This window comes from Pinus tabuliformis, chromosome 8 (genome assembly GCF_031772625.1).
Source record: "Pinus tabuliformis cultivar Carrire ecotype Pingquan chromosome 8, CPIR1, whole genome shotgun sequence".
Taxonomy (NCBI): domain Eukaryota; kingdom Viridiplantae; phylum Streptophyta; class Pinopsida; order Pinales; family Pinaceae; genus Pinus; species Pinus tabuliformis.
In genome coordinates, this window is record NC_142294.1 from 2,070,392,260 (window position 1) to 2,070,404,268 (window position 12,009).

General features: G+C 38.2%; 1 pseudogene; it reads right to left on the minus strand.

Moving 5' to 3' along the window:
* The window catches only part of LOC149244784 (peptidyl-prolyl cis-trans isomerase CYP40 pseudogene), a 73,937-nt pseudogene extending 62,325 nt beyond the window's left edge, over positions 1 to 11,612 (minus strand).
* Positions 11,613 to 12,009: the final 397 nt, after the last annotated feature.

Genomic DNA, 12,009 nt, shown 5'->3' on the forward strand with positions numbered 1-12,009 from the left:
AAGTGGGCCCACAGACTATTTTTGGCGCAAAGTCTATTTTTAGACTATGTCTATTTTTAGACATATGGATCATGGTCTATGAGTTGCAGGATGCTTTTTATGGATGATTGGTCATGTTGGTAAAAATAGATGGACCTCTATTTTTAGACATATGGGCGGAGTCTATTTTTAGACTGGCAGTCGAATATTATTAGCTCTTAATAATATTTGGACTATAAACATTATCTTATCCTCTTGCAGCACTTCAGTTCGAGCTACGGATATGGCACATGCAACTGCCAGAAGGAAATACACTTTTCCTATGGGTTGGTTGAGCTATTGCATGATGGACTTCAGTTAGAACTCAAGTGATTGAGTTTGGTGGAGTTGATTGAGGAGTTGATGGAGTTGTGTTCAGTTTGACTTAGTTGAACTAGTTGTATTTAGTCTAACTACCAAATACACTAGTGATGAGTGATGTGAATTAATTATTAATTAATTCACTAATTATTAACTCATAAATCAACTAAAGGATACATCAGTTAACTCAGTGCATGGACAATTCAGTGGAGACAAGTGTTAGAGGTGGGTAAAAGGGTGAGACTACTATCAGTTGTGACTATAGGTGTGCATGAGATTTGCACAATCATTGATTGAGATTGCCAATGAGGATTGCGCAGTACAAGCCAAGGGAATTCAAACTTGGATCTGATCTATTCTCAACTTGGATTGCGCAGTAGAGGCAGACAAACAGTGGAGGAGATTTGAACCCGTGACTTGTTCAGATCTGAGCTAGTTTGTGTGTAGCAGGTGGAGATAGTACTGAGTACTTGTGAGGAGTATTGTACTATGTATTGTTACATGTTCTCTATCATTATAATATACAGATAGTCGGGGGTTTTCAGCTGTATTCCTTCCCTAGTACATACTTCGTTGATATGTGTGATTGATGTTTTTAATGTGCGCATGCGATTGTTTTTGAATTCCGCAAATTGATGATCAATAGTAGAGGAGGTTATGTATTATGCATGCATTCTGCAAATAGTGTATAATCAGGTTAATCTCTGTGAATAAGTGTTATATTATTCAAATTTCTACATGGTATCAGAGCAGAGTTGATCATCAGATCTATTATTCAAAAAGTGATTACGTTTTATTTCTTCAGGCAGAGTCTGTAATCGGGCCGGGTAGCCTCTAGATTCATCCTTCTTTTGGAAGGTGAGATATCCGGTAAATGCCCATACAGTCAATCTCTGTACGAGAAATACTTTGTTCTCACGAATTTTAGATCAGAATCGGTTGAGTTTTGAGCTGGTGGAATTCGAATTTGCAGCAGTGTTTTCTTGGTGTCGAAGTTGAAATGTCTTTCAACGGATTGCGATTGGAGTATGCTCTTGAAGGCAGCTAGAATTATATTGCATGGAAAGACGATGGAGGTGGTGTTAGGTGACAATGGGTTGAAGGAGTTCATAGATGTTGAGGTCCCAAAGCCTAATGATGCTGCTCACGTTGAGGCTTGGCAAAAGAAGACAACAAAGTGTCGAAGGATTCTTTTGGAGGGCGTGAAGGATCAATTGTATCCAGCCTGCATGGAAAGCCTTCTCCATACTTGATTTTGAAAGCGTTGACAGATTTATTCCAAAGCAAGAGTGACCAGAGGAAGTTGGCGCTCAAGTATAAACTCAGAAACATTAAGTGTGAGAAAGGAGACAGTATGCCCAAGTATCTCACAAAGTTCACCCAATGCCGGGATGAGCTGGGAAGTGTGGGGGTGACTGTCGATGATGAGGACTTGGTGAGCTTGGCTCTCCTTGGTCCTCTGAAGAGTTGGCATTCCTATTCGGACTCTGTCAATGGTCGGGAGAAATTGCCAGGATGGGAGAGACTTTGGTTGGATCTTGTGCAAGAGGAGATCAGGCGGAATACCAGGGACGGATCTTCATCAAAGGCATATGGTGAAGAAAATTGTGCTTTGGCTGCCAAAGCAAAGAAGGGGAAGAAAAAGAAAGCTTCTCATTCCGGTGCGAAAGGCAAGAAGCAGGACATGTCCAAGGTGAAGTGCTTTCACTGTCACCAGCACTGTAAGATCTAAATTTATGGGAATGATTTCATTGCTGCAATCAAAAGACAATTCTACCCTCTAGCTTATATGTAGAAAGCCAACATGAATTGGCAGAAATTTAGACAACTTAAAGGTCAAAATGTGCAAGATTACATCCAAGAATTCAAAATAGGTCTCTGATGTTAGGTGTATATTTGTAGTCACAGGACACTTTACTAAAATACGTAGGGGGTTTACACAATTACCTTAGGCATACTATTTTAATGTTTAATCCCAATAATCTAGATGATGTGTGTGTGAAAGCCACTCATCTTGAGGCAAGAGGGAAAAACATCTCAGAAGAAGGTAGTAAAAAGTCGTTTTAGGGTAAAGAGAAAGAAAAGGGTTTCAAGGGAAATAAAAATGCATCCATTGAAAAGGAAGGAGAGAAAAAACTATGTAAACATTGTTCCAGAGAGGGTCACGATGAAGCTTACTGTTGGAAGCTTCATCTCGAAATGAAACCAAATAAAGTCAACAACAAAGGAAAAGAAAAGACAACTGAAATCACTCAAGAAGAGGATTTGGGATCCGAATCGGGTGATGAAAAAAAATCACGGCCATGGGGTTTCAAGGAAAGGAATCCATTGCCAGCACTAGTTCTTCAAACTCACATAATGAATCTCCAAATGAAAAGAGGAGAATACAACTGTTTCACATAAGGGTGATATTGAAACATAACAAGATTGAAACGTTGTTTGATTAGGCTCTCAAGACAATCTTATCTCTGAAAAAATTATCAAGAGTTTAAATCTGGAAACTGTTCCACATCATAAACCATATCCACTTGGATGGGTATGTGACAATGCGCAATTGCAAGTTACGAGAAAGTGTAAATTGAAATTCACAATCACTGCAAAATTCATAGATGAAGTGGAGCCTGACGTTGTGTTGTTAGATATTTGTGGCATCGTTTTGGGTAACCCATAATTTTATGATAGAGAAGCTATTTTCCATCGACATGAAAACAAATATCACATATTAAAAAATGGAGTAGAATATATTGTGAGAGCTCACAACAAGAAAACAAATCTTTTGCTTGTTAATGTAGGGCAAATGAAAACACTGGTGAATTCGAGCAAGAATTTTATGCTTCTCATGATCAAACCCAGGAATGATATTAATTATGAAGCGTATGATGGTTGTAATTTGAATTTGAAAACTGATTTTGTTGACGCTGTTAACCAATCTAGTGAAATGTTTCAGGAATCAAAGGGATTACCTCCCAAGAGAGGGATCCAACATGAGATACAATTGCAACGAAAGTGTCTTCTTCCTAGCATTGGCATGTTCAAGATGTCAGTGATGGAAAGCATAGAAATTAAGACGAAAATCCAGGGATTGTTGAATAAAAGGATCGTTCGGCCCACTCCTTTACCGTGTGGTGCACCTCTTATTTTGGCACCAGAGAAGAATGGTAAGCATTTCCTTGAATGGGATTCAAGAAGTGGTTTTCATCAAAGTAGAGTTGTTGAAGGAGATAAAGGGAAGACGACATTCAAAAATAGGAAAGGTTTGTTTGAATGGCTTGTTATGCTTTTTGGTCTTTGCCATGCTCCTACTACTTTTATGCATATGAAGAAATATGTGTTGAAGGCATTTCTAGATAAGATAGTCTATTTGGATGATATTTTCATTTTCAGAAAATTTCATTATGAACATGTCATGTGTGAGAAAAAAATACTTGATGTCGTATGTCAAGAACAATTGTTTATGACGATATCAAAGTATATGTTGGATAAAACTTCTTTGATGTACTTGAGTCATGAAATTGGTTCTTTCAAGTGTGCTCAAGTTCCCAAAGGGTTTTTGGCAATCTGCGTGGGACGTGGAGAAGGTGAGTTGAAGTTAGACCTCTCCAAGATTGATGTCGTAACAGTCTCTGGTGGTATTGACTCCATTCCTGTAGACACAATTGAAAGAATCATAGATCCTTGTGAAGATGCAGATGCCTTTGCTCTGCTTGTAATTTACGCAGGCAGGCTCAAGATGGTCATTTGGATAAGAGGTTTTTTTGGAGCATCCCAATGTTGGAGGAGAAATTTTGTTAAATTTTCTTCTATTGTAGTTCATTTTCATTCGTTGGAATTTGCGCAAAAGGTCTTCCAGTGGGGAGGAAAACAATGAGAGACATTTGATGTTTTAAAACAAAAGATCAGTATAGATCCAGTCCTTGCTTTTCCATACTTAAGATAGTCATTTAAGTTTCAGGTTGTTGTATGTGACTATGACATGGGCGCAGTCTTTCTGCAATGTGGTAAGCCCATTTCTTTTCATTTGGAAATTTTCAATGATAAAGTGTTTAAGTTGCAGCGACAAAGGCATTTCCATTAGATGGGTTTTCTTTTTCTATTCCACTCAGTCAAAAGATATAAGAAAGGTATAAGCAACAAGTTTGTTGATGTACTTTCTAGGCCTATAGTTTGTATAACTACTTTCCTCGAGCATCATTTTGTTTTACATCAAAGTTATGTTCAGAAAAGTACATACTTTCGAGATGTATATTCAAGCTTGAGTTAAAGGAATCAAGTGGAGGAATTTGTTTACCATTTACATCATAGTGTATTATATCATCTTAGTAAGAAGGATGTCTCTAATGATAGTAACATGGACAAGGCCAAAGAGTTCATTGAATGACTCCAAATGGTACATCAAATAGTGCAAGAACATCTTGAAAAGGTTAAAGGCAATTACGCAGAAAGACACGACAAGAATCGTGGAGATCACAAGTTCCAATTCAATGATAAATGGATCGAGATTGGAAAGGTGAGGGAACTATACCCTCACCTTCTGAACAATTGAAAGTGATCCTTTTGGTGTCCAAAAGGCTTCCAATGGGGAGGAGTGATCAGGTGCTCAAAATTGTGCTCAAAAAGCAAAGTGTCAGAATTTTATTAAAATGAGCTTCAAATCGAAGAGCTCGTCATTCTGATTCCAATGGTGTGAACGAAACTCAAATCCAAGCTCGTATGCAGAAGTTAGAGAAAGTCAAAGTTCATATTTGACTTGCTTACATGGCAGGATTGGATGATGTGGCAATGTCCTTCAGCGAATGAGGAGGTGCCAAGTGGCAGGCCTTCATTTTCCCCCACATATCGCAAATCACATGTCGTGGGTAGGTTGTGTTAAAGAATCAGCCCCAAGTAAGGCCAGGGTTGCGATGCGATAAATCACAATCGCACTTCGCAACAGGGAAGACATTACAAAAATCAGCCTCAGCAGGTACCGGGTTGCGATGCGATCGCAATCGCACATCAACGAAGGAAAGCATTGAAGATAATCAACCCCCATCATACTTGGGTTGCAATGAAATATCACAAATGCAAATCGCAAAACTCTGCAAAGTCCCGCATATCCAAGACGCGGGGATAACCGCAAATTGTGAAATGCGAATAAGTTCTCATATGCGAGATGTCATCAGTTCTAGTTTAATGTCCCATCAGGTCCGCCGAATCGCAATCGCATATCGTTGTTGGGTTCACAGTCCATAAGCCCGCATAACTCCACCGATTGCAATTTGTGATAAGACAGTCGGTGCTCACAGATTAAGGCCCGCCACTTCACAAAATTTTCACTCGGTTAGCGGATTTTGCAGTGAAATTGTGGATTCCTGTTGGTTGTGGAACATTTTGTGGAACAAATAGTGAGAGAACTAGGAGAAGTCATAAATTCTTCAATTTTCCACCAAATTGGATGCAAAAAGAGGCTAGATAGCCATTTTTTGGACATTCTGAACTGATTGGAGCAGGTTTCAGAAGCATTTGATCATTGCAAACACATATTTTTACACTTTTGAGCATAATAGAGAGGCCCAATCCATTGGAGGCTAGACCAAGGAGACGTAGCTCAGGAGGGGTGAACTCCTTTATCATGTGCTTGTTTGACGCAGGAGGTTGACAAAAATGGGGTGGTATTCTGGAATTAGACTACTGGTTAACTTTGTAACCAATTAGCTGCGCACAAATAGATTCTGTACGTGTATTTTTCCCTAAGGGTCCCACTTGCTTGACCAATCACCATCGGTCCTTCTTTGACTTTTCCCTTTGTCAAGCGCTTCAATCCGCGTCGTTGATCTCACTTCTCTAGATCCAACAGATATCGCGTCGTCCACTCACCAACTAACCTGAACGATCTCCACCGTCGATGTGACCTGTCCAATCGAACGGTTGTCGTGAAATCTCATGCAGATTCTTGCACAACTGATATCAGGTCGAGAGGGTGTGAGAAAAGTTGTTTTCTCGTGCTACGTGTCGCCCGCTAAGGTTAATCGCGTGAATTTTTGAAATAAAATTTCCAGCCTTTTGGTTGCACGAGATACCGCTTACCACTTGTCGAATACTACCACGTGCTTAATTCACAATTTTAATAAAGATTCTTAAGGAAAGGTTTAGCGCTTAAACTCAATATTTACCCTTAATACTAATCGACCGTGATTTATAAATAAAATATTTAAATAGAGAAAAATACCAGATTAGGGTCCTGAATGCTGATACACAGCTACAAATGAATTTCTGCACCAAAACAGTGCGTCCACGCCACACTTCAATTAATTATTCAACAAAATGGAAATTACAGAGTCTTGGCCCTCTCGGCTCGATTAAAACAATTTGTCTGACCTATGTTCAATCTCAAAGCCTATCTCTATCACTCAAACTCTCGCTTACTCACTCTATTCTCGATCATCTCCTCCTTGTCATTACATTCTTTTTCCTTTTATGAATCAAATCCTATCCTAACTGCATTGACAACTCAATCTCTATTTTTATCAACTCAACCATTAAATCCCTATTCTCAAGCTCTGATACACACCTATACTAACAACTTATCTCTTAGTCTAAAAATAATACAATATTCTAATTATTACAATAATTAAGTAAAGATCATTTTCAAGAGATCCAACCCTCTCTACCAAAACTGATTTTGACCACTCAGGTCAGTGAAATTCATCTCTTGTTAGCCACAACATGTGAACATACAATCACATTGTTGGCTAAGTCTGGATGCTCCTACATCAGACTCCCGGGGAAGAAAAGAATTCTTCATCAAACTTTCAGGATTTACTCCATACTTTTGTAATTTTGCTGTTGTTATCCAACTGGCATCCTCCACTGGTTGTCCCTTCCATTTGACTAGATACTGAAAATAAACCTATCCTCTGGTTCTTTTGGATACTCTTTTCTCCAAAACAGCTTCCACCTCTTTCTTGACTGTCTTTGGCATTTGTTCTTCCCAGTTTAAAGTTTGAACTTCATCTTCTGTAGGTTCCTTCTGTAGCTTTGTCTCTGTCTCTTTGTATGGATACAAATCTGCAACATTGAAGATAGGTGATATTCCAATTCCTTCTGGCAATTCAATTTCATAAGCATTAGTTGAAAACTTCCTCACAATTCTGCATGGCCCTATCTTTTTCATCTTTAGTTTATTGTAAATCCCAACAGGAAATCTTTCTTTCCTCAAGTGTACCATCACTAGATCCCCCACTTGGAATTATTTTTCCCTTCTTTTCATATCATCTCTCTGTTTGTATTTGCCACTGATTTCTTGCAATCTGCCTTTGACATCTTCTTGTAGTCTCTGCAAACTCTTTAGCTTTTGCACTTCTTGTCTCCTGTTTACGCAAATTTCTGAGCTCATACACACCTCTTGGATTCATTCCAAAAACAATATGAAATGGACTCATCCCAGTACTTCGGTTTGGAGTGTCATTGTAAGCAAACTCAGCTTGAGCAAGTGCTAAATCCCACTGCTTAGGATTTTGATATAGTAAACTTCTCAATATGTTCCCCAAGCTTCTGTTTACAACTTCGATCTGTCCATCTGTTTGAGGATTGTATGCTAAATTGAAACTAACGTTAGCACCTATTTTCCTCCAAAGAGTTCTCCAGAAATGCCCAACAAACTTTGTACCCTGTTCAAACACAATACTTACAAGCAATCCATGTAACCTTACAACTTTTGAAAAAAACAGATTAGCAATATGTGTTGCATCACTAGTCTTTTTACATGCAATGAAATGTGCCATTTTGGAAAATCTATCTACCACAACATAAATGGAATCATTCCCTCTTTGAGTTCTAGGTAACCCCAAAACAAAATCCATACTAACTGCATCCCATGGTCGGTCTGGTATTGGCAATGGCTGGTACAATCTTGTATTTTGGCTTCTCCCCTTAGCATGTTGTATACCTGCACTTCTCAACAAATTTATTAACATCAATTTACATCTTTGGCCAATAGTAAAAAGCATTTACCTGAGAAAAGGTTTTGTCTTGTCCAAAGTGACTAGATAATTCTCCACTGTGTTTCTCCTTGATTATGTTTTCCCTCATAGAACATTTGGGAATGCACAATTTGTTACCTTTAAACAATAAACCTCCTTGGATAAGATAATCCAACCACTAACTTCTATTATGAACTGTCAGATTTTGTACAACCGCATAAATATCTTTAAATTTTGCATCATCTTTATACATATCAACCATTTCTTCAAATCCTACAACACCAACTCTTAGTTCTTGCACAATGAAATTTACCCTGCTTAAAGCATCAACAACTTTGTTCAACTTACCACTTGTGTGTTTTATCACAAAAGTAAAGCTCTGTAAAAACTCTACCCACTTGGCATGTTTTTGATTCAATTTTGGTTGGTTGTTTATAAACTGTAATGCATGATTGTCAGAATATAATACAAACTCTTTTGGTAGCAAATAATGTCTCCATTTTTTTAAAGCTTGCACAATAGCATAAAATTATTTATCATAAGAAGAATACTTCTTCTTAGCTTAATTTAGTTTCTCACTAAAGTAGGCTATTGGTCTCTGTTCCTGACTCAAAACTGCTCCAATTGCAACTCCACTAGCATCAGTTTCAACTTGAAATACTTTTCCAAAATTAGGTAAAGCTAAAACTGGTTTCTCTGTAATTTTCTTCTTCAGCAACTTAAAATTTCGGTCTACTGCTTCTATCCACTTGAATGGCCGATTATTCTCTTTGATTGTTTCAATAATTGGTGCAAAAATCTGACTAAAATTCCTGATAAATTTTCTATAAAAACTTGCAAGAACATGAAAGCTTCTTACCTAAAATATGTTTCTTGGAATAGGCCAGTTCCAAATTGCTTGGACTTTCTCTGGATCCATTTTCAAGCCTTCTTTAGAACTACAAATCCCAAATAGACTAATTCTTCTTTCATGAAACTACATTTCTTTAGATTTATCAACAGTTTCTCTTTCTGCAAAGTTCTTAAAACCAACTTAAGATGCTCTAGATGTTCTTCTTTGCTTCTACTGAAAACTAGAATGTCATCAAGGTAAACAATGACAAACTTGCTTGCATATTCCTATAAGACTTCATTCATCAATCTCATGAATGTGTTGGGTGCATTAGTGAGTCCAAAAGGCACCACTAACCACTCATACATCCCACTGTTTGTTTTAAATGCAGTCTTCCATTCATCTCCTTCTTAATCCTTATTTGATGATATCCACTCTTCAGATCTATTTTAGTAAAATACTTTGACCCACTTAAACAATCCATCAAATCATCCATGCGTGGTAAAGAAAATCTATACCTAATAGTAATATTGTTTATGGCTATGAAATCAGTACACATGCGCCATTCACCACCTTTCTTTGGACTGAGTACTGTTGGCACATCACATGGACTAAGACTCTCTCTGATTAATCGCTTATCCATCATTTCTTGCACTTGTCTTCCAACTTCTGCATTATCTTGAGGATTTAATCTGTATGCTGCTTTGTTTGGCAAACTTGCTCTAAGTATTAGATCAATATGATGACTAATACTCTTGATGGGTGGTAATGTATTTGGAAACTCATCCATAATAATATCAACAAAATCATTTAATAGAGTTTTGATTTCTTCAGATAAATCGTCTAAGTTTGTGGAAGTTAAAATTACCTTAGGTCTCCTTATGACAACAAAATGCATTTGTTCATCCTTCTTGACTTCTTGCAGCAATTCTTTCCCACTCATCAGCATAACACTGTTTCCAGGCGCTTCTTTGTCTACTTCATCCTTCAATGGCAGTAGTGTATGTTTATTTCCATCTTTCTCTAAAGTGTAATTATTCCTTCTCCCATCATGAATAACTTTCTGATCAAACTGCCAACGTCTTCCCAGCAACACATGGCATACATCCATTGGAATTACATCACACAATATCACATCATTATAAGTACCAATATGTATCTCTACCTTGCATTGTTCTGTCACAATAAGTTGATGTCCTTTTTGCACCATGATACTTTGTAAGGAGTAGGGTGTATTGTTTTCACTAATCCTAACTTGTCCACCATTTCTGTAGAAACAAGGTTATCAGTGCTTCCACTGTCAATTATCACTTTACAGAATTTCCCTTTGGACTTGCATGTAGTTCTAAATAAACTCTTTCTCTGAGCTGGTTCTCCTGTCTCTTTCTCTACCTTAAGCAATACCCTTTTCAATAACAAAGATTCTCCTTCTTCGGGTGATTCTTCCTTGTTTGCAATTTGAGGTTTTTATTCCTTTGCCTCAGCCACATTCACATTCCTCTAATTTGTTGCTTTATTATGAGGACAGTCCCATGATCCATGTCCCCATCCTCCACATGTGTAACACCGAATTTCTCTTCCTCAGCCTCTTCCTCTGGGTGCAAATCTTCCTCTACTAAAGTCTCCTCTCTGTGGTGGTCTACTACTTGAACTTCCTGCTTCACCCCGAGGGTGCTGAAATCTTGGTCTGGTAGTTCCTCTACCTCTTGCTGAGTTTTTCCCTATGTTCCTTTGATTTTGCTTCCTCAACATCTTCTCCTCTAACTTCAAAGCTACTTGATAGGCATCTGCAATTGTCTTCAAACTCAGCAAGCTAATTTCATCCTGCATGTCATACCTCAACCCATTGATATATCTAGCTACCTTCTCTACGTCATCCTCTGCATGTCCTGCTCTAATACTCATCTTATAAAACTCTTCTGTATATTCTTTGACAATCATTCCTTTTTGCCTCAAATTCTGTAGCTATCTGAAAATATTTAACTGATAATCTTTTGGCATAAATTTAGCTTTCAATCTACTCACCATTTTGTCCCATTGTTGATCTTGGACTTTCCTTTTCTTGCTTTGGATGTTTGTAATTCATCCCACCAAATAGATACATGACCCTTAAATCTAGTAACTGCAAATTTCACCTTCTTTTTGTCATCAACCTCCTCATAGTCAAAATACTTATCTGATGAACTGATCCAGTCCATCAATTCTTCTACATTGAGATTCCCATCATACAAAGGTATTTCCACCTTTGGTCTTCCACTTGCTTTGGCCAATATCTTTAGAACTTTGGTAGCTTCACTTTCATCCTCTTCTTCTTCCTTAGAAGATTCCTCTGCAGCACTGGCATCTCCTTGATCAGGTGATCTCCTTTGAGCAGTCTCCATTGTCTCCATCCTTGTACGTAGATTCTGGATCTCATCTAGCAGAACTGCATTTGCTATAGGTCTCCCCCGACCTATGCCTCCTTCTCTCCTCGGTGGCATGTTTACTGTAGCAAAACTTAATTACTATGCTCTGATACCAAAATTGACACAGGAGGTTGACGAAAATGGGGTGGTAGTCTGCAATTAGACTATTGGTTAAATTTCTAACCAATCAGTTGTGCATAAACTGATTCTATACGTGTATTTTTCCCTGAGGGTCCCACTTACTTGACCAATCACTGTCGGTCCTTCTTTGAATTTTCCCTTTTTCAAGTGCTTCAATCTGTGCCGTTGATCTCACTTCTCCAGATCCAATGGATATTGCGTCGTCCGCTCACCAACTAACTCGGACGATCTCCACCATTGATGTGATCCGTCCAATCGGACGGTTGTCGTGCAATCTCGCGCAGATTCTTGCACAATTGATTTTAGGTCGAGAGCGCGCGAGAAAAGTGGT